The 20,788-nt window shown below is 47.2% G+C and overlaps 1 long non-coding RNA gene across 1 annotated transcript; it reads right to left on the bottom strand.

Annotated features, from left to right (window-relative positions):
• Positions 1-291: 291 nt before the first annotated feature.
• Positions 292-20,226, bottom strand: LOC129388284 (uncharacterized). Its single transcript, XR_011890787.1, has 3 exons — positions 19,427-20,226; positions 15,998-16,139; positions 292-527 (listed from the first exon to the last, which is right to left on the bottom strand). It is a non-coding gene; the product is annotated as an uncharacterized lncRNA (long non-coding RNA).
• Positions 20,227-20,788: the final 562 nt, after the last annotated feature.

Raw genomic sequence — 20,788 nt, 5'->3', positions numbered from 1 at the left:
ACTAGAAATATTCCCCATGCAACAAAGATCGTAAACGTTAACTTACTTTTTTAAAACGATAAATCTTATAGCTCATTTCCCGCAACAATAACAATAAAATTACAGTTACATATAGCAGGCGCTAACGTAGTAATTACCCTTAATGTGCTCGTCAACAACGTTACATTAGGAGATTATAAGGGCTCTAAAGGCAGCACACAGTTATACCTTTGAAGAATTCATTCGCAGCGTGTTGGTAACGTGTCAAGTAACCTTTGCAACACGCTGACAAACTGTTTTTGCTGTGGTATGTATCTTTATTACCCTGTAAAATTCAAAAGAACATTATGAACTGTCTTATGCAGCACACAAAACAAAACATGTATAGGCCGATGACATGGGGCCGCCTGAAGGGGCCACTTTTTATCCGCACTTTATTTATACAGGTCATCAGATACCTGGAACTCAGTACTTGCACGAGTCATTAACCACTCGTGCAATGGCGGTGGTTTTTTTGGAACATCCATGCAAATCTGGGAAATGCAGACCTGAAAAAGAGAACGCAATATTAAGAGGAGTTTTAAGCCTCACACCGGGACAAGCCAGAGCCTTTGTTCAATAAATTTGTTCAAGTTATAACTCGCCTACACCTATATTCGTTTTCTTACACATAGTAGGTACACAAACTCAGATTACTCTCAGTAAAAAAAACATCAAGTGCTGTCGATCGACTTGCAGCAAAGTGTCATACACCATCTTGCCGAGGGCACGGCAAACCGAAAGTGCTCGCTAGGCAACGTAGCTTGAAGAGCAGCACATACATATTGAAACATGCTCAGTGACGAAAGCTATAGTCAAAGATGTTCATCACCCAAGCTGGCGTATAATCGGTTCCTTGCAGAGCGGTGCATACCCGGTGCTACAAACCCAGTGTCCAAAGGTCAGAGAGGTGCATTGATTCATTGAGACAGGCTCACATACCTAGATTCACATATGGAGGGACCGAAATTATTCCGACATTTTCTTTTGAGCTCGATTCCCTCGGCAGAGTGACCCAGTACTGTACCCATTCGACCATGGACTATCCAGGGCCTCAAGCCGCCAGAAACAGTTTAGGTGAAGAATTATATACACGGAAACATAGAGACCTACCACTAACTGGGGTAAGTTTCCAAAGAATACAAACAACATCCAAGAATTGTAATAAGGGACATGGAGGGGTTCGGGAAAATTATGTGCAGGCAGCACTCCAAAGCACTCCAAAGGAGTGACATAGGAAGCTTGGCGGCATTTTCAGTATTTCAACATACCACCGTGTAATGCTGGAAATCATATACGATAATTGATGCGCAACGATAAAACTATTGGACTGTTTTGGGTAATTTACCAATTGAGTTACCTGAAATGAACACGTTCTTTGATGCGCACGAGTAGCAGCTGGACACTAGTTATTTTCACATGAATGCCAGTGAAGCGAATTATATTAGCTACCAAACATATCACATCTGCTGTAAACCAGATAATTCGCCCGAACGGTACATCACATCAAATGTGCCAAGCAGGGATGGAAACGGTGTATTTCCGCGGTGTATGTAACCAGACGCGCACCGTATCAGGAATAATGAAACCGCATTGGTGCAGGATCACAGCACCCAATCATGCAACGCTGTTTGCAGCGCGGGAGATCATAACGAAAATTGCGACTGGCGGAAAAGCCCGCACGCGTTTTTTTTTCTACTTTTGAATACATCAGGAGCGTTGAAACAGTGATTTAGGATAGGATGAAAATAACTTTAATAAAATGCCTACAACCGACGGTTTAACGCGTCATGACATTGACCAAGCGTCAAACCGGGGTTATGCCCTACTCTGCACTACCACATTCGGCCCGTTTGTGGTTGGTCGCGAGGCTTGTGCTTTTCAGGCGCACCCCGGGTCTGCTGGATGGCCCATAGTTGAGTGTCCTTGTCTGTAGACTGTACTGCACATTTAAGTTCGGGCGTGTATGTCCTGGAAGTAGCTTCGGTCGGGAACCTGACACAGTCCCACATGATGTGCCATTAGTCCGCCGCACCCACGGCACAAACACCGCACACTACTCGGGTAGAGTTCTTGGTGAAGCACGTGTAGCATTGACGGGGCCAGGAGTGACCCGGTCTGTATCTGCCTTAGGATGACGGCCTCCTTCCGACTGAGTGCCCCGTGGGGAGGCAGCATTGTCCGTCGAGCTAAGCGGTAACACTTGGTAACTTCGGAATAACTCATCACTCGGTCCTTGGTTTCGAACCACCACACGAAACGGTCACTCTCGGGGGCGCAGAGGGTAAGCGCTCGCGCCGCCGAATGGGCCGTCTCGTTGTGGTTCGGTGAGCATGCACGCTCGCCGGCGTGCGCCGGACGGTGCTACCGGACGGTGCTGCCGCGGTCTCGGAGCTGGATCTTGCCGTTGATGGCGGCTGCCGGCGCGCATACTCGCTCATTGGCAAAGCTGCGCATGGCGTCCCTGGAGTCGCTGAGCACCATGCGACACTCGGCCTTGGAGATCGCCAGAGCGATGGCAATTCCCACAGTGTCTGTGGCGTCCGTGCACCTCATGCTCGCTGCCGTTGTCTTGGTGCCGGTAGCCTCCGCAACGACCACTGACGCGAAGCCTTCCCGCTTGTATTCCGCTGCGTCCAGGTACCAGGCGTGCGGGTCTTGGGCGTGTTGTTCGGTGAGGGCTTTGGCTCGCGCCTGCCGCCGTTCTTGGTAGTACTCTGGTTGCATGTTCTTCGGCATGGGGTCCGCGTAAATGTGGGCCCACGCCTCGTCTGTGATCTCGCACGGTTGTTGGCTGGGAGCTTGGGGGTTGTAACCCAGGGACGTCAGTATACTGCGGCCCATCTTGGTGGTAGCGAGGCGCTCCATTTGCGCGGTGAGCTGCACCTCGGCTATTTCTTCTAGGGTGTTATGGACGCCGATCTGCAGCCGCCGAGCCATACTCGTGGGCTCCATTAAGCCCAGCGCCGTCTTGTAATTCCGTCTGATCAGCGAGTTGATATTGGTCCTGTCACTGACCTGCCAGTTGGGGTAGGCCGCAACGTAGGCGATGTGACTGATATGTGACTGATGTGACTGACGAAACTGTCTTCACGCATGCCTACCCGACGTGTCCAGACTCGGTGTAAGAGCCGGATGGCGTCCATTGCCTTGGTGGTAAGCTTGCTGATTGTCTCGTCGTTGCGGGCGCTCTTGTTTAGCAGCAGGCCCAGGACCTTGATCTTGGGAACTTCGGGTATGCGTTGCCTCGATGCAGTCACGATCTTCATGTGATCGCACTCCCGAGGGGGAGCGCATTTATGTCTCCCTCGTGGCGGTGTGAAGACGAACAGCTCGGACTTGGCGGGCGAGCACATTAGGCCGGTGCCGTCAAGGTGCTGCGCGATGGCGGTAACCACCACTTGCAGCTGTTGCTCGATGCTGGCGTCTGTGCCGCCGGCCACCAACAAGATAATGTCGGCGTAGATCGTATGCCGGACGCCGGTCCCCGCTACTGCCGTCGCTACACCGATCATTGTAACTAGGACATTGATCCGGGTTTATGTGCATTCGATGTGGACTTGGGTATCGTGTGGTAGCATTATGAATGTATCTTGCAGGTCGTTGTCTATTTTGACGTCCCGTGCGCCGGAAACCGTTACAAGGACAAACAAGATAACATACCGCTTTAAGAACCTCACGAAGCTGCGTTTATTTGAATATGGTGGAAAGATACCGAAATAATTTGCCGTATTAGATATAACCAAACGCCACCGTTTACGCCACTGAGCATTCTCCTTTCCAGCGTGTGATATCTGAAAGCTAGCGCTATCCCTCCCGCTAAGCCTGCTTTTACTGTGGTGTCATTAAATGCGTATGAAAGTGTATGTACGCGATCGGCTACAACGCGTTTAGTGCTCCTTCATTTCGTCGCGTGGGCAATATAACACTGCGTTTATTTAGCTCCGATAAAGATTGGCGGGAAACGGTTTGATACAAGCATACATACAAAGAGAAATAAATAGAGGCACATATATATAGTTGGACACCAGGAAAATATGTGGAGTACTTGGACTATGCTGATTAGATTGCAATAACCCTACGATGATTGCTAGTAGCATTGTACTCGCCATTTACCTATAAAGGATGCCTTCGCCGACATTTCTTTGTTTACAGCGAAGCTGTTAACCTCTAGATTGTGGGGATTTTTCATGGGGTGCTGATCCAAAATACGGCAGCTAGAAAAGGGGTTTGTGTTTGAGTTACCGCGTAGTAGAATTATGTTGTGCTGTATATTCAGGTTACAATCCGATGCTATCATGTCTGGAGCTGGTGCGTAAATCGTACCTTATAAATTTAACAACGCATTTTAATTTTCCAAATATAATTACTTCAATAATGCACTCGCGCTAGGCGGAGGGCCTAAAATAATTAGGATATATGCTGTGCTGACGGTATCGCCACCTAGCGGCCGCAGCCACTCAGACAGACCTCATATGGCTGCTGGAAATGGCTTTGTCTTTCAATTTCTGTGTGAGAAATGTATGTTTTCTCTCATGTTCGAATAACTATCAGAGGTCGGCATGCCTCCAGCTTGTGTGTATATCGCACATTATGCATTTTCTGACGCAGTGTACTTTTCAACATTCCGTAATTCAATGATGCACTCCTGGTAAGGCTTGTAACAGCGCACCCAAGACAAGGACAACAGAAGGAATAAAACGACAACACGGCGCATTCCTTCTGCTGTCCTTGTCTTGGGTGCGCTGTTACGAACCTTACCATGAATCCCAGCCATCTGGCCTAACTTGGCGTTATGATGCTCTCGGGCTTGGCGAATGGCCTAAAATAACGAGGACGTATGGCGCACTTATGCGCACGTGCATGCGCGTGTGACGTACGTCTCTTGTGGTGATGGTGCTTGTGTGACGTCATAGCGTCATTTAGGGAGCTGGTACACGTCTAACGTGCGCACAAGCTTCGCTGTACATTCACTTTCACAGGGTGGAGTGGAAGCGGACTTCCTTGGTATATAACCCTGTGATCCCTTTTCTAATAAACCATTGTTGAAAGTGACGCTTGCGTCTCTCTCGTCTTCCATCTTAGAACTTCAACTTTCCGGCCTAAGCATTATAAAAGATGCACCGATAAGGCGGAAACTCAAACTTCGCCAAAAAGTAATCTTTGCTGAACATGTAGAGGTAATTTTCAGTCCTTGCAATAATTTGCAGTGTATTCTAATATAATCTCGCTAAGGATTACTTAACCAACAGGCTGTCAACTTCGGAAAAAGCACTCTGCAGGCTTTTTGCACGCAAGAAAGCATCTTGTATTGCCAAAGCACTCCCACCAATTTATGAATCAAATGAAGAAAACTTGGAGTGCGACTCTAACGAATACATCTATGTGCTAAGATGTTCCATTTGTAAATTGTAGCATACAGACGAAGCCACGACGTTAATTATGCATCCCTTTAAAAACCATTAGTGTCACGTGCTTGTCATCCTAATCTACCGCTATCAAAACTTGTGCGCATATAACGGCATTTGCTTTACAAACTATTCGAAACAATCTTCGGAAACCTACCTTTTATTCTGAAACCACTTTTTCATACTGTAGTGGTTTCTGCTTCGCAAACAGAAAACGGCGAGTTGCGAAGATATTTGAAATTATGGCAAAATCTTTTCTTAAGCGTTTAGTTCACTGGTGCTATGCAATTTTCTTCCCGCCCTTTTTGTCAATATTATATTTATTTTCTCTATCATTCTTATTTCGTAATACACTGTGCAGCTGTATGCACGTGAAATTCATTGTTTAGAACAATTTTCATTTCGTAAATGATTTTCGTAAATGATTTAACTGCTACACGACCTCGGCCGGCTTTTGTTTTTCTGGTTATAATTTTTGGTATCAAAGGGTGCTATAACGTGAGGCTATTTCAAGTTGTTTTTATTCCGGTTCTGCGATCAGCTTTCCTTGATTGTTCAACATTTTTCGGGCTTGCCCGTGTATGAGGCGACGTCAGTAAGCTGCGAAAACTTCCCATGTGGTACGATGTGTACACAAAAATTATGCATGGTTAGGTCGAGAAAAACAAAGGAACCATTGTTTATTTTAGAACTTTTTGGTCATTAGCCCTCAGCGATTGGTCAAAAATTTTCGCACTGCGCCCACTTCGTCTTTCAGTGACGCGACGTCACAAAAGCATGCAAACTCAACACGTCGAAGTTACGCGAACTCATTAGAGATAAAATAATATGCCGCACAAAAGTGCACGTTTTTCGGGATAGGGGGCGACTGTCTCGTTGTGAAAGGAATAGAAGGTGTCTACCTACCAATCGCTTCGGCACTGGCTACTCGAAGTTGCCGGGGAGAACGGATTTCTTTGCGTGTAATAAAGTTTTAGGTGGCAGTATACCGTTGTCGAGCCCTTTCGGCATGCATGCGACATCGCTCTGCCAACTCTTCTTCACTGAGGATCCATTTTAGCGTTATTTTTAAGCTTTCGTTGTATGCCGGTGTGATTTCCGACCAGCCACCGCAAGCTAAGCAAAGGTAAAGCGAGCCAAACCCAGATGCCGACTCCAATCTCCTCATCCTGTTTTCTAGTTTCACTGCGCTAGCTCGGGCCCACCAGAACCCTTTCCATTTCTACGTGCCCCTCGAACACGTACAACGTTGAGCGTCCGCACCCGATGCTTACTTTGGCGGTGAAGTAATTTTGACTTCCAAAGAAAGGAATACTAATAGAATGAAACAGTATTACGTTGTAGCGCGTATGGTGTGCAAATGCGTACATATTTATTTGTTATTGGAATGCTTTCTTTGAGATATCACCTGTACCATCTGCGTACGTGTTTACATGAATTTGGTCAGCCAAAAACACTGTTATTTGGTCTTCCTAGGTGTATGCTTCGCCTATTCATCTTACCTTCGGTGGGCCACCATCGACGCGACAGTCCAAGTAGTCTGGCGCTTGATGCATGTTGTGTACTCTTTCTCCAGCTTCATTAATTGTTATACAAATGAGAATGCACTTTTCAATGCTGTATTGATCGCTGTAATACTAGAAAGCAGACATAAATCCCCTTAGGAGGCCCCCGCGACTTCGCGAAGATACTTTTACGTAAATGGCAATGCGTTATTTTTTGTTCAAAGGCTATCCTGACAATCTTGCCGCACCAACAACAACATGTGCTGCACACCTAAATTGTAATCAACATCTTTTGGCGCACAAAGAATTTATTATTGCTAAATGAAAATTTCCAGCACACTAGAGAAATTTTATATAACACATCGTTTACCATTGAACCAAACTATAACTCGTTGAAAGGTAAGCTGAAATTGTGTCTGCTCTGTTTATAGCAGCAGTTGCGACGTGCCTAAAGTCCTGCGGACTCTTTCACAAGTTTGCGAGATGTTTTAGCCCCGCCCTTTTGTACATAATTGATCTAACCAATCAACATTCCTATTGAGCCCTTTCTCTTGCGTGAAGCCTAACTTGATTCGTCGTTACAAAGCTGCTTGGTTGCTTCTTGCCAATCGCAGATGTCACTTTTCGCAAGTGTCATCGATGATATTCGCGTTGCATTCCATACGGGAAAGCATAATTACCTACCAGCACATTATCTGTTGCAGACACTATGCACACATGAAATGGCAATGGAAGGAAGACATCAGAGCACTATATCAGCTCCTTTTTTTTTATTGAAGGAACAGAATTTTACACAAGGAAACAATTATTGGTGGTACGTTTCCAGTGCAAGTTTTCATTTCTTTATTAAAACTGTCATTTGAGGCTTTGTGCTCTTGTCAAACGTTACTTGTACTCTGGTCTTCTAATTTTTGGTCAACCGATAGCACGAATCAGTAACAACTGTTCCCGCATTCAGTTCTTCTGCTACATGCTTGTTATGCTGCTTTTCACCGACCATCGTGACTGAGACGCCGTTCATGTCAATGCGTGACTGTTGTGGTAAACTTATCCAGCCATTACCCGGCTGCTTGGTCCGCGATTTCACTTTTCTTTGCTCAAGCAACAGCTTTGATCCGCCACATTGTACGCGCCTCGGGCAGCATGCGCTCACAGTTTTCTTGGGAGCGCGGATTAGCGGAGGCAGGTAACACAGGTTTTCACAGATCGAGAACGGAGAGTCGACTGGCATTATTCTACAGTAAAAGCAGGCTTGCCGAGTGAATGTGGTAGCGCCCTTTTTGGGGAGCAATCTGACCTCCAAGAAGGGGCACGGGGCAATGATCTCCACGTGGAGACCAGGCGAGGTAACTGAACTTCCCATAAGCGGGGGACAACGTATAGTGACAGACGGTTGCTACAATCCCCTCCCCCTAGAATGCCGGAAGCTTAGGTGTGAATGGCGGAAGGAATTAAGCGTTAATTTTCAAGGTTGGCTGGTTTCACGTGGTCACATGACACCGTCTCTTCTTTGCCCTGTACGCCAATCTTCAAGCTTCTCTGAGCGCGAAACCACACGAAAGGGGCCTTCATATAAAGGAGCTAATGCTGGCTGGATAAAGTCGCGCCGCCGAAACACATGCTGGTGCGCGGTTGTGTCCACTGCCGGGAAACTAAACACAGGCTGCCCGGAACGATTCGTGGAGGTGTAGGTTGAAGCTGGCCAAGTGCCGTGTTGGGTGCCGAAAAACTGGCTTGGAACTCGCATTGTTGATCCATAGAACATCTGGGCTGCGCTTACTCCGAAGTAATCCTTGAGAGTTGTTCGCAGCCCCAAAGTACTAGAGGTATCCCTTCCGCCCAGTGCTGTATGTCGAGCATGGCGGTCCGTTATCCCTTCAGTTGTCGGTGAAGACACTCGACCATGCAGTTGCTCTGTGGGTGGTGAGCCATGGTGTTACGAAGGCGCATACCAAGTAGTCTCGTCAGGGCAGAAAAAAAGCGAGCTTCGAGAATACCTACTGACCCAACAATTCTAAAGGACAACCGTACCGCGACACCCACGTAGCAACAAATTCTTTCGTCACTGTTGCGGCCCTGATGTTTTGTAGAGGCGTCGCCTCAGGCCACCTTGAGAACCGGTCGACGCACTTGATGGGGTACCAGAAGTCTTGGCCGGAAGAAAGAGGGCCCACCAAGTCTAAATACGCGTCATCGAAAGGGCTCTCTGGGGCACGAAACGGCTGCACCGCTCAACGCATGTTCCCGGTCATTTTCATACTTGACAGGCTTGGTAGCTTCTTGCCAAGCTTAGAGCGCCTTTGTTGATTCCTGGCAAAATGAAGCGGTCTTGGATAAGCTTCTGTGTCGCTCTGATGCCGGGATGGCTTAGCCCTTGCAGTGGATCGAATACTGGCCGTCAAAACTGGTGGGGCATGAACCGGCGAGGAGCTGGTTGCGATGTGGCGCACGTGACCAATGTTGTGCAGGAAAGTGGCACCTCTGCAGGCTGGAGCGATGAGTCTTTTTCCCGCCATTGGCGCAGCTCGGAGTCGTATTGCTGGGTGGAAGCTAGAGCTTGTAAATCCACAAGGCCAGCAGGCACAGCACTGACCCGCGACAGTACGTTAGCTGCCTGTTTTTGGGTTCTTGAGATATGGCGGAACCCCGTAGAAAATTTGGAGATGAAGAAAGTTACCAAGGCTCACGTTCTGAGTACGAGGGACTGTTATTCTTAAAAATAAAGATTGACGGTTTGTGGTCGGTCAGAATGTAAAAGCTATAGCGTTCAACAAAAAAAAACGGAAGGGCTTGACAGCGCAATAGATGGCCAACATCTCTCTCGCGAAGCTGCTATAGCGAGGATCTGGGGCTTGAGGCGCTTTGAGAAGAAGTCCAGCGGCCTGCAGTCCGCGCCACCATGCTGCTGTAGCACTCCACTCACTGCCTTGCTCGACGCGTCTACCACAGGGTGAGTTAGGGCGTCGGCCAATGGATGAATCAGCAACACTGCAGTAGCCAACTGCGTTTTGGCTTCGTCAAAGCAGTGTTCATGCTCCGACGACCTGTGAAAAGTAGGCGTTTTTTTGAAAAAGCGACACTGCAGGTAAGTAAGTGCACAGGATGGTATGAAGTGCCTGTGATAATTTATGACCCCAAGAAGCCAGCAGAACTTTTGGAAGGAAGTTGGAGAGGGGAAATCTCCGATTGTCCACACGCGTGACAACAATGGCTTGATGCCTTAAGGAAAATTCGATGGCCGAGAAAATCCAGGGCTTCCACTCGGAAAATGGATTTCTGAGGCTTTAGGCCAAGGCTGTGCTCATCCAGTCGCTCAAATAGAAGGTAGACGTGCTCTCTGTGCTTGTCGTCTGTGCGACATGCCATGAGAATGTCGTCAGGGTAGACGAAAATGAACGGAAATCCGCGAGCAACCTTGTTCATGGATCACTGAAAAGCTTAACTGTAAGGCATACGGAGAAACTCAAGGAGGCCAAATGCTGTAGGTTAGCTCTCTTCGTAATGTCCCTGGGTTCAACAGGAATTTAGTGCTAAGCACTCATCGAATTGATCTTGCTGTATATTTTTGTTCCAGCGAGACGAGCGCCGAAGTCATGTATGTGGGGAAGGGGATATTGATACGGAGTAGTGACGGCTTTCAAAGCTCGGTAATCACCACAAAGCGGCCAGTCGCCACTATCCTGCTTTGGAACCTAATGGAGAAGTGAAGGCGAATTGCTGCAGTAAGGCTGAATAATGCCGAGCTAAAGCATCTGTTCAAACTCACAGCCGGTGACGTCCAACGTCCGTCCAGCGAGCTTCTGTGGCCGCGAGGGGACAGGTGGGCCAGTAGCGGTGATATGGTGCGTCCCTCCTATAGGTTTCACGGGCAGCGCATCGTTTCTGGGCTTCGTGAGTTGAGAGTACTCCGCAAGCATGTTGTCGTACGTTTAGACCGGCCCAAACGTACGGATGCCAGATGAGGTGACTTTGGACTGCAGGCCAAGTACATCAAGTGATGTCACGTTATTCTTTAGAGGTCATTGCGAACACTCTCATCAAGGTTGAAATGGCTGAGGAAGTTCGTTCCCAGTATGGCAAGGCTGACTTCGGTGATCACAAACACCCATCTCTGCAAGCGCCGGAGTACGACGTCTGGCGTTACTGACCGGAGCCCTTACGATGCAATGGCAGTTTCCACTGCGTGTGGTACGGGTGTGGACTTGCCGCGTTGACGATCTGCTGCCGTGCTATGAACGACAGACAGCTCGGCTCCTATGTCGACGAGGAGGGGGCTGCCGGTGAGGCGGCCGACTACGAAGAATAGGCGGCTTGCGCGAGGGCCAATGTCGCATGCCACCATTAGTGACTAGCCGGAGCGTTTCCCGTCCACGACCAGGGCTGGGTGCGGCGACTTGCTTCTTCGCGAAAGCGACGGTGATACCAACGCAACTGCAGCGGCGAGTCTCTAGGTGCGCTTCGAGACTGTGAAGGCAAATGGTTGCGCCGAAGTTGGTCGCCAGTGTTGCCGCCTGTCGTCAGCTTCTCCAGTGAACTGATTAGGTGGTCGATTGTTTTCTCCAGCGCAAGAATGGGTCTCCTCGCTCTGAGAATCTCGCAGCGGCAATAGGTAGCTGTGCCGCAGACAAGCAGTCGCATATACGGTCAGCGAGTGCAGCTAACGGATCGAGACTCGTCTCGTCAAAACCCGCCAGCACCATGCGTGTGGACTGTGGGAGGAACCGCAAGAACAGCTCCACGTGAATTGGAAGCTGGCTCGCATTCGTGGAGGGACCTTCCCAGCAACTGATGCAACCGGTGCAGTAGTTATGGCGGTCCGTGGTCGCCGATTTCGTCGGAAAGGAGCTGGTAAGCTCCTTTCCCGGATTCCAAGGGAAGGGAAGCGTAGCAGGGGGAGGCAGAAAGTTCGGTGGGCGGATGAGATTAAGAAGTTTGCAGTGACGACATGGCCACAATTAGTACATGACCGGGGTTGTTGGAGAAGTACGGGAGAGGCCTTTGCCCTGCAGTGGGCGTAACCAGGCTGATGATGATGATGATGAAGGCGTGGGGGGACACCGCGTTTCCTATGCACCGCATCTAAGAAAAGCGGAGCACCTAAGCGATGGAGGGTGTGTACTTCTACACAATCGACTAACGTACGGTGGCGCTCCGCGTGGGCCGTGTTCAAGCAGGGTCCGTGCGAAGTCTAGTTCTTGTAGTTTGAGATCATTTTGAGTTTTTAGTATTCTTCCGGTACTTCACACACTTTCCGAGGGCTATGTAAATGCCATAATGTATCATTGTGTTTGTTTCTAACCGCCTTTTTTTGCCTACCTGCGTTTATAGGTGGTAAGTGATCGAATGTGTAGCGCATTGTACTGCTGTCCTGAAGTAAGGAGGTTCAAAACCAACCTTTGCACAAACTTGGATCACTGAGCTAGTGGCGATGTGCGCATACGTGCAGCTCGTCAACGCACCTCGTTCGAGCCGACGAGTGTGACTGGAGAGAAGTGACTGGATAGGAACCGCTGTTTGATGAAACTCTTTAAACTCTTTAACGGCGATTTGTCGCAGTGGATATGCACCACACGGTCTGTACTGGTCTCCAGTAAACGTTTTTGATGCCAAATTTGGTCACAGCGTATATGCCAGTAGGTGTGTGCTGCTCTTCAATTAACGTCTTTGACACCAACTTGGCTAACTAGGTATCTGCCACCAGCAATGTGTCGCTCTAAAACGACAAAAAAAGATCCCTGAAATTTTTCCACTGTATGGTGGAATCGAGTCCACGTCACAAGGGTGCTCAACTACTGCGATAAGACGCATTGGCAGGCTGCGTGACAAATAACCAGGGTATGTGCGGCTTTTCACTGAACTTCTTTGATTTGAATGCTTTACAGAGCCGAGCTATGGATGCACTGGATATGTGCAGCTCTTTATTGAACCTCTTGCCTACCTGTGTCGCTGAGTAAGTGCCACTGAGTGTGCTGCAAGCGAGGAAACTATTCTGAGCATTCGAAGGCACCAGCGCGCCATGCTTCTGGTCCCAGTTGCGATCGGCAGTACCATGTGACGGCGCAGCATGTTCAGAAGGAAGCGCGAGTGAGCAACCCAGTTGCATCATTACGCGTTTGTCAGCATTCGCACGCAACAGCGTGCTATGCATTTCGGAAGCCACGTGCATGGTACGCAGCGGTGGCTTTAGATGTCACGGATTCTTCATAGGTAAGCACGAAATAGCAGTCCCGCTACAGTACTAGCCTGAAACGTCGCTCGTTTCGTCGAGACAATACATTGTGCCACCGTATTGCCTCAATGCGAATGAATTACCGTCGGACAGTCGTGGTAAGATGTGTTGTTCCGCAATTTTTTATCATTGGTGAAACTCAACTTCCTACTTCGGGAGTTGTAAGAGTTCGGGTCGGGCATGTCAAAAGCTGGCCCATACTGTGATCCGACTCATCCACGATAAGGACGTTGTTGGAGGGACCAACACGTTCTCATCAAGAACGAGGAGTACTCTGTTTATTTGCAATATCTACATGCGGAACAGAAAAAAATACATGTCAACAGTCTAGCATGACTGAATTGAAGCACAGTGAGGAGCTGAAAAAGTCCAATTATTCTCTCTATCCTCTCTAGATTCCTAGGCCAGGGAAATCTGCAGTCCCATCTTCGTCCACTCGGAGCTTCCAAAGTCGCCGAAGGATCCGCGTTGAGGGCGAGAGTTCACACAGTGACACCCGCACCTATGTTCACTGAACATACAGAAAGAAGGGGAGCTTCATAGACAAGAATTGCCAACCTTTACTCAAACTGGCGTATCTTGATTCCTGGGATGACAGTGAAATTAGCTGGAGTGTGCGTCAAACGACTGTGGCGGTTACTGGAGTCAGTGAGGAAGACGCTTAGAACGCCCTTTTTCAGGAATTTCTTGGTCCCATCGTCGGTGACGACGATACTGAACCATTAAATAACACTCGATCCGCCATACGTGTCTCGCCTTGTCGTAGCCGCAGGTCTGTCTGAGGGGACGCATTGTTAGCTTCACGAAGGAATTCGTCGCAGTGGTGCAGGAGATGCTAGAAAGTCACTACCACCGCTGTCCGATCCTAAGAGTCCAGGGAACCACTGCGTAGTACAACGCCTGATGATCGAAGCCTGTCCTGGAGCAATGATGGTCGCGCTAGGCGATGGTGGCCACTACTGCTGTGTCGTGCCGTCCCTCCAAGGCATCATCCTGAACACACCACGTTGTTGATGCTGCTTGAATAGTTTGAGAATGTACACCTGCTTCACAATCTGAACCACTTTTATGTCTTCTAAGTTCTAAGTTGTATGCACGCACGCATAGCAAGGAGTGGTACGCCTAATCCCACATTGTACAGTATCCTTAGAGCAGCGTTAAGTACGAGGACTAGAAGAAGACATACGTTATCATGTACGCTGATACTATCAAATTGAACAGCTTGCTTGAATCAAGGTAATATTGTCACATTGCCCTTCCACCTCTAAACTTTACAGTAGTCTTTGTCCCACTGCGTCCTGAATACTTATACTAGATCAATTCTGCTTGCCAAGGTTTTTCATCCAGCTAGTGTAAATGGGATGGCACCGAAAATCTCATTGGCTTTAATATGCAGTATTTGTTACAACTTTAGGATCTGCAGTTATCACAGTTGGACTGATAGTGATTGCACGGACCGCTACATCACCTTTACTTTGGGAAGAACGAGGGCTGACAACGTAGTTTTGATAAACAACTCTTTCAGGTACAAAAAATATTGGCATGGCTGGCTTTAATATTCTGCCATCACCTGCGCTAATATGCAAATCCAACATAAACTTTCAGAAATTTCCACTTATTTGAATCGATACACTAAGTAAACGTCAAATTTATTGGACTACTGATTCCGAAATCAAAGACAAAAAATCGCATTCTCAGTTGTTCCCGCGCCAAAAATCCACGGCCTGAGTTGGTAATTCAAGATGTGCTGCGTGTAGCGGGTGTGCCACATTGTCCACAAAATCAAAATTCTGCCAGCGATAGCAGGTAGATGAACAAAAGAAAAAAGAAAATGTCATAGGTTAATTTCTGGATCACAGCGCTGTCAGAAATATGTCTAAATTGCTGCCAGTACTACTATTATATATATCGCTGCTAGTACTGCGCGCGGGTTTATATTAACAAATACATTCTAAGTTCATTATGGCCTCAGTACCTATTGCGGAGGTTGTCCAAGTGGCTCTATTCGCCGTAAGAACTTCAGGAACAGCGTTGTATGGATTTCAGTAGTGACATTCAACGTGTAGACTCTGGTATGGCTACTGGAGAGGATGTGTGCCCGCACGTAAAATTTGGAACGCCTCCTATGTCCCCTTATACTGACCCTTCCACCACTCATCGAGACCACGCCCGTTTAAATTAGAAGATGACATAAGGCAACCGGGCATTTTGGCTACGCCTAACACCTTTTTTTCTTCCACGTATGTCTAGATCTGAAGCGAACTAAGAGAGGCCCACACTGCATGATAACAAATGACTTGGATTTAAATCTGATGCTGGCTAGCTACAAAACGCACAATAGCAATTACGATGTGGCTTTGCTGCACGACACGTTTAATTTTTTTCAGCGGGTTGGTTGAGACAGCTTTTCGGGATATTTATGGCCACGTACGTGCACTTGGTACGATTGGTCTGAATTCTGGGTTTTCCCGGATTGTTCGAGAAAATTGGCAAGCATGAATTAGGGGAAGCTAGAAAGCACCACCTAATAAAATACGTGTTCTCTTTGTTGGAATTATGTACCTGAAACCCCTGATTCTAACCGAGTGAACCAAGCAATATTTAAGGCTTGGTAATATTGCAAAGTAAAAGTTTCAATTGGTAAAACAGTCACTACTCTCATATTCATGCAGTTTTCTGGGAAATTTTGATTAGTTTTCATGTAAATAACATCAAAATTCTTTTTTGAAATTCAAAGTGTCAGTTCATGACGCAGCCGTTAACTTCATATATATTTTTACGGCATATTGCAAGCAGACTTTTAGTATGAAAGGAAAGCAAACATTTGCGCATCTTACCGGCTGATATTCCACACTAGTACCCTTGTAGAGGTAACTGCAATACCTTGATCCGTACACAATGGGCTTTCGTAGGATTACTTCGGATAGAGGCGGCCACAGTCGCGCCTCGTTAGTTAAAAGACATCGGCCACGATCACTTCTGAAAAAAAAGGTTTCATTGTTCACTACAAAATCAAAACCTAAAACTGTATCAGGATTTGTTTTTAGGCTAGCTGATGTTTGCTTAATAATATATTGTAGCAGAAAAGCAAAATGATGAAGGAGACATCTTTTTTTTAATGGGGTCTAACGTGCCAAAACCACTTTCTGATTATGAGGCACGCCGTAGTGGAGGACTCTGGAAATTTCGACCACCAGGGGTTCTTCAACGTGCACCTGAATATAAGTACACGGGTTTTTTCGCATTTCGCTCCCCTCTGAATGCGGCCGCCGTTGCCGGGATTCGATCCCACGACGAAGAAGACATCGGTGTCTCCATTATATTGTTCTGTGTTGCAGGTGCTGTGACAGGTTATGTCACAGCACCTGTGACCCCTATCTCTGTGTTTATGTTACAATGCGAATAGCATTCTTTTACTACTCCACCAGTTTTGAGCTTGTCCATTGACTGCAATAGGGAGAGTTTGTCATTCTGCAGTGGACATAAAATAGCCTGATAATGATGATGATGATGATGACATTTCTGACTTTCTGTCTGCCTTTCTGTCTGTCTGTCTGTCTGTCTGTCTGTCTGTCTGTCTGTCTGTCTGTCTGTCTGTCTGTCTGTCTGTCTGTCTGTCTGTCTCTGTCTGTCTGTCTGTCTCTCTGTCTGTCTGTGTCTGTCTGTCTGTCTGTCTGTCTGTCTGTCTGTCTGTCTGTCTGTCTGTCTGTCTGTCTGTCTAGCTATCTAGCTAGCTAGCTAGATAGATAGCTAGACTAGATAGCTATCTAGCTAGCTAGCTAGATAGCTAGTCTCTTAGGCCGACCCTGTGGCTAAGCTTCCTCCCAGCTTGAGCCACTAGGAATGTGTTCCTGGTCGTACTGTCACCGTTATCGCTCCATTGTCGTCTTTCCAGCTTCATGATGTCTGACTCTCTTCATGCCATTGTCGGCCGGGCCCAGTGTTCCAAGTTGTCAACTAGCTAGGGCCTCAAAGTATGGCCTCGTGGTCATAATGGCGTCGTGGCCGTTGGATCGCCGTCCTTCTAGCTTCGTCATGCAACATTCATTATGCCGTCGTCGTCATGTACTGGTCTTGCATTCATTGTGATGCAATCGTGGTCGCTATATCATCATCGTTCCAGCTTTGTAACCGGACTCCAGCCATGCCATCGCCATCAAGCCATCGTCGTCGCACTGTCGTTTTATCACCGTTGTCAATTCAGTTACGTCATCCCATTGTCGTCATGGCGTTGTTGTGTATCATTGTATGTGTGTCTTTAGGCAAAAAGATTATCGGGTAACAAGCCGTCGCACGAAGATATGAGCTTAGCGAAGGCCTCCCCGTACGAAGGAGAGAAAGTGGTGTCGTGGCAAGGACTTACGACGTGAAGTCCTGATAAATGCAGCGGAAACAGGATGATGTGCTTGCAGAGAAACCGGAGGACAGAACAAGACATGTACAACATACATCAGATGAGCAAAAGGAATGTGTCGATGACATTAACGCGAGCGCGCTTAGTCGCTTGGCACGTTTTCATTTACCCTCAACGAGACGCAATTAAAACTCAGGCTAGAGTGTGCGTTGGCAAAGAACGGTCTCAAAGAAACACCTCGCCAAAGGGACTCTAATGCTCTCGCATCCCACACGTAAGCAGTCTTGAATGTCATTACCATTTTTTTTATTGCGAAGCAATACTACTTTAGGTCGCACTTCAGCCCGTTCCGTGGCGAGGCGGTGGTAGGCACCATTGACCTTTAGCGTGACCTCGCTGCGTGACGTCACACCACGTGACCTAGAGTGACGTCACACCAGCTGTGTAAAAACGGGGCCCCATCTCACGCCGTCGCGAGGCGAGGCGGTAGCCACCAACGGCGGCCTAACTTCCGCTCTTGTCAACATTTATTACGGCGTAACGCTACCGCACTTTAACGAACGCTACTGCAAGCACCGAGTGGGCGTATCTTACGACGCGGAGAAAATGGAGTGTTACCGCACCGTCGGCCAATCGATACTGGAAGATTTTGTAATGGGCACGCTGGTGAGAGAAATGTTTGTTGGCATACATGGATTCGACGGATGACTTCCTCTTAGATGATTCACTGTAAGCCGTAACACTAGCATAACCCAAGACTAGCATAACCCACTAGCATAACCCAAGACACACTATTGCTTCGCAATCACCAGGCTTACCCAAGCTAAGCCACGGCCGTTTTTTTTCTAATACAGTCTATTTTACCTTCAAGTGCATTCCTTGACTTCAATAAAAAGAAATGTCGCAATATCGCCCGAAAGACAAAGCGTCGAATGCGACAGCAAGGTAGTGGATAGCTACACGAACTAAGGCTAGTAGTTTTATCAGCCCTATAAACTTGTGAAGTTTTGCTTACTAGTGTAATTACCAAGTATGGTGTTCCGCGTGCAGAAGCAAGCACGAACACATCTCACTCGATGGCCGCGCATACTTGCTGTCCAAGGAGGAGGAAATAACGAGAGAATGCAGGGATGTTAACCAATGCGTCTGGTTGGCTACCCTACTCTGGGGGAAGGAAAAAAGGGAATAGAAAGATGAGATAGAGAGAGGGAGGATAGGGGCAGGAAAGGAGGAAAGCCCTTGCTGTGAAAACGCTGGAGGTGGAAAGCACGGCAGCAGCATCGAGTGAATCGACAAGCGTGCTGCCTCTCGCTTCAATGCGAACTGAGTGGCGAGAACAGCGCGCACACGGTGCGATTAGCCCTCGCTGCACTTAGACTGCAATCATTGCAGATCGCTTTTGAGATTTGGCCCGGGCGGCCACCTTAATAGATCGCCCTTCCCCTTGCTTACATCCCTCTGGTACCAGCACACGACGGAACACGCTGCGCTTCCTCCCTACTTTCTTTCCTTGCGCGCGCGACATTGAACCACATCCTCCGCTCATCCTCTCACGCTTTGAACTCGCACATGTTGCATACGGCGCGACGTCGATTTTATCGTCCTTGGACTTTCTGCGCAACATCGCGGTGCCGACGACAGAAACGTGTCTCTAGTGTATATAGTTGTTCTCGCAGTTGAACTGTTCCAGGGCCCCTTTATGAATGCAAGTGGATTGTTAGTGCGTACGTCCGACGTATTGTTAGGCACGGGGTTAACGTTCCTTGCGTCATGACTCTTTATTCGCTTATTTATCAATACCGCGAACTTATACAAGATCTTACCGGCGTATTACACATATATCTAATAGGAATAAGATCAAAAATGCAATTTTACGCTTAAATTAAACGATAAGAAAACGCACATAACTCACTCAAGAAAAGCCTTAACTTGATCGCGGGTGCAGTTAGACAATGGAAGGAAGGAACTTCCCTCGGGCTTCACGTATTTCGCCATAATATATTTTCGCTTGTCCGGGCATCCTTTAGCCCCTGGGCTGCCTTTGAGATATGCGTGTGCTGCTTCCCCATCATGTACAGACCCAATGCTGAAAAACGTGCAAGTAAGGAGTGAATAATTAGTGCGCATTGTTGCTATGTGAATCCTTAAAACTTCGAACCCCGAAGTGACCGCCCTATACAGCACGTGCAACTATTCAATTCGAGCATTCACAATTCGAGTGCGTAGAAATGCTATTTATTTCCAATAAATTGAGATAAAATTAATTGAGCCAGAGGGCGAAATTTTCATGCAAGTTATCATGGCTTTATCATGTTTTTTTTTTTTTGGCCGCCACATAACTGTGGTGAATGCGCAAACACTAGTTCTACTGCATAATTATCACACTTTCGCTCACTAATTATGAGCAATTTACTACGGATGCCTAAAATTTAGAGGTAGCCCGCGCATATCTTATACAGATTTAAACGCAACAATTTTATGTTTGCCCAATTTCGTCCTGTGTACATGCCTTTAAAATGATGCGGCAAGTTGCTCGTATTATGCACAGCTGGTGAAAATAGCCCAGTAGCCTGCGACTATTTCGTAACGTGAAATTCATTTGTAGTGCTATTGTTTTTATCACTGTGCGCAGGATACTACCTTATTCGAGTTTTGTTTCCCCTTTAGGAGCAACAAGATTTACGGTTTGTTCAGTTGCGAACAGCATTAAGATTGTCAACTACCGCAGGCAGATGTTTTTGCATAGAACTGATTGCAGGCAACTGTATAATTCATTTACAGGGAGTGTGAAATTATTCATTAAATTTGTCATGCGAATTTTGTTTTTATCGAAATTTCTAATTTGATCCAGTTCGGCGATTTTCATGTTGAAGCAAAGCAAATGTGATGTGTATTTGAGATTACTGGTATAATAATGGGACACGAGTATTCCGAAGCATTTCCGCATATGTAACTTTGAACATTTCGCCTATTTGGAAATATGCGGAAGCTTTTCTGGCTGCCGGAGTAGGGAGTTAGCTAGTTGCGACGTATTTTATCACCCAGTTACAAAAAAAAAAGACATCAACTGTCTGTTGTGGCGGTTGGCGTTCCGTCATGTTAAAATACATGTTATTATTTCATTTTGCGTAAAATTCTTTGTGAACATCCATTGTTCAGATGCTCATTTGCAAACACCTCCAATATTTTTTTCGGGACAGCTATTTTTCCGCTTCTTACACAGTATGACGGTATTGTTAACGCATATTTGATTGGTTGAACTATTCGCATAAAA

This window comes from Dermacentor andersoni, chromosome 10 (assembly GCF_023375885.2).
Source record: "Dermacentor andersoni chromosome 10, qqDerAnde1_hic_scaffold, whole genome shotgun sequence".
NCBI lineage: Eukaryota > Metazoa > Arthropoda > Arachnida > Ixodida > Ixodidae > Dermacentor > Dermacentor andersoni.
Note: the sequence above shows the minus strand (reverse complement) of the source record. Positions and strands in the feature narration are given on the sequence as shown.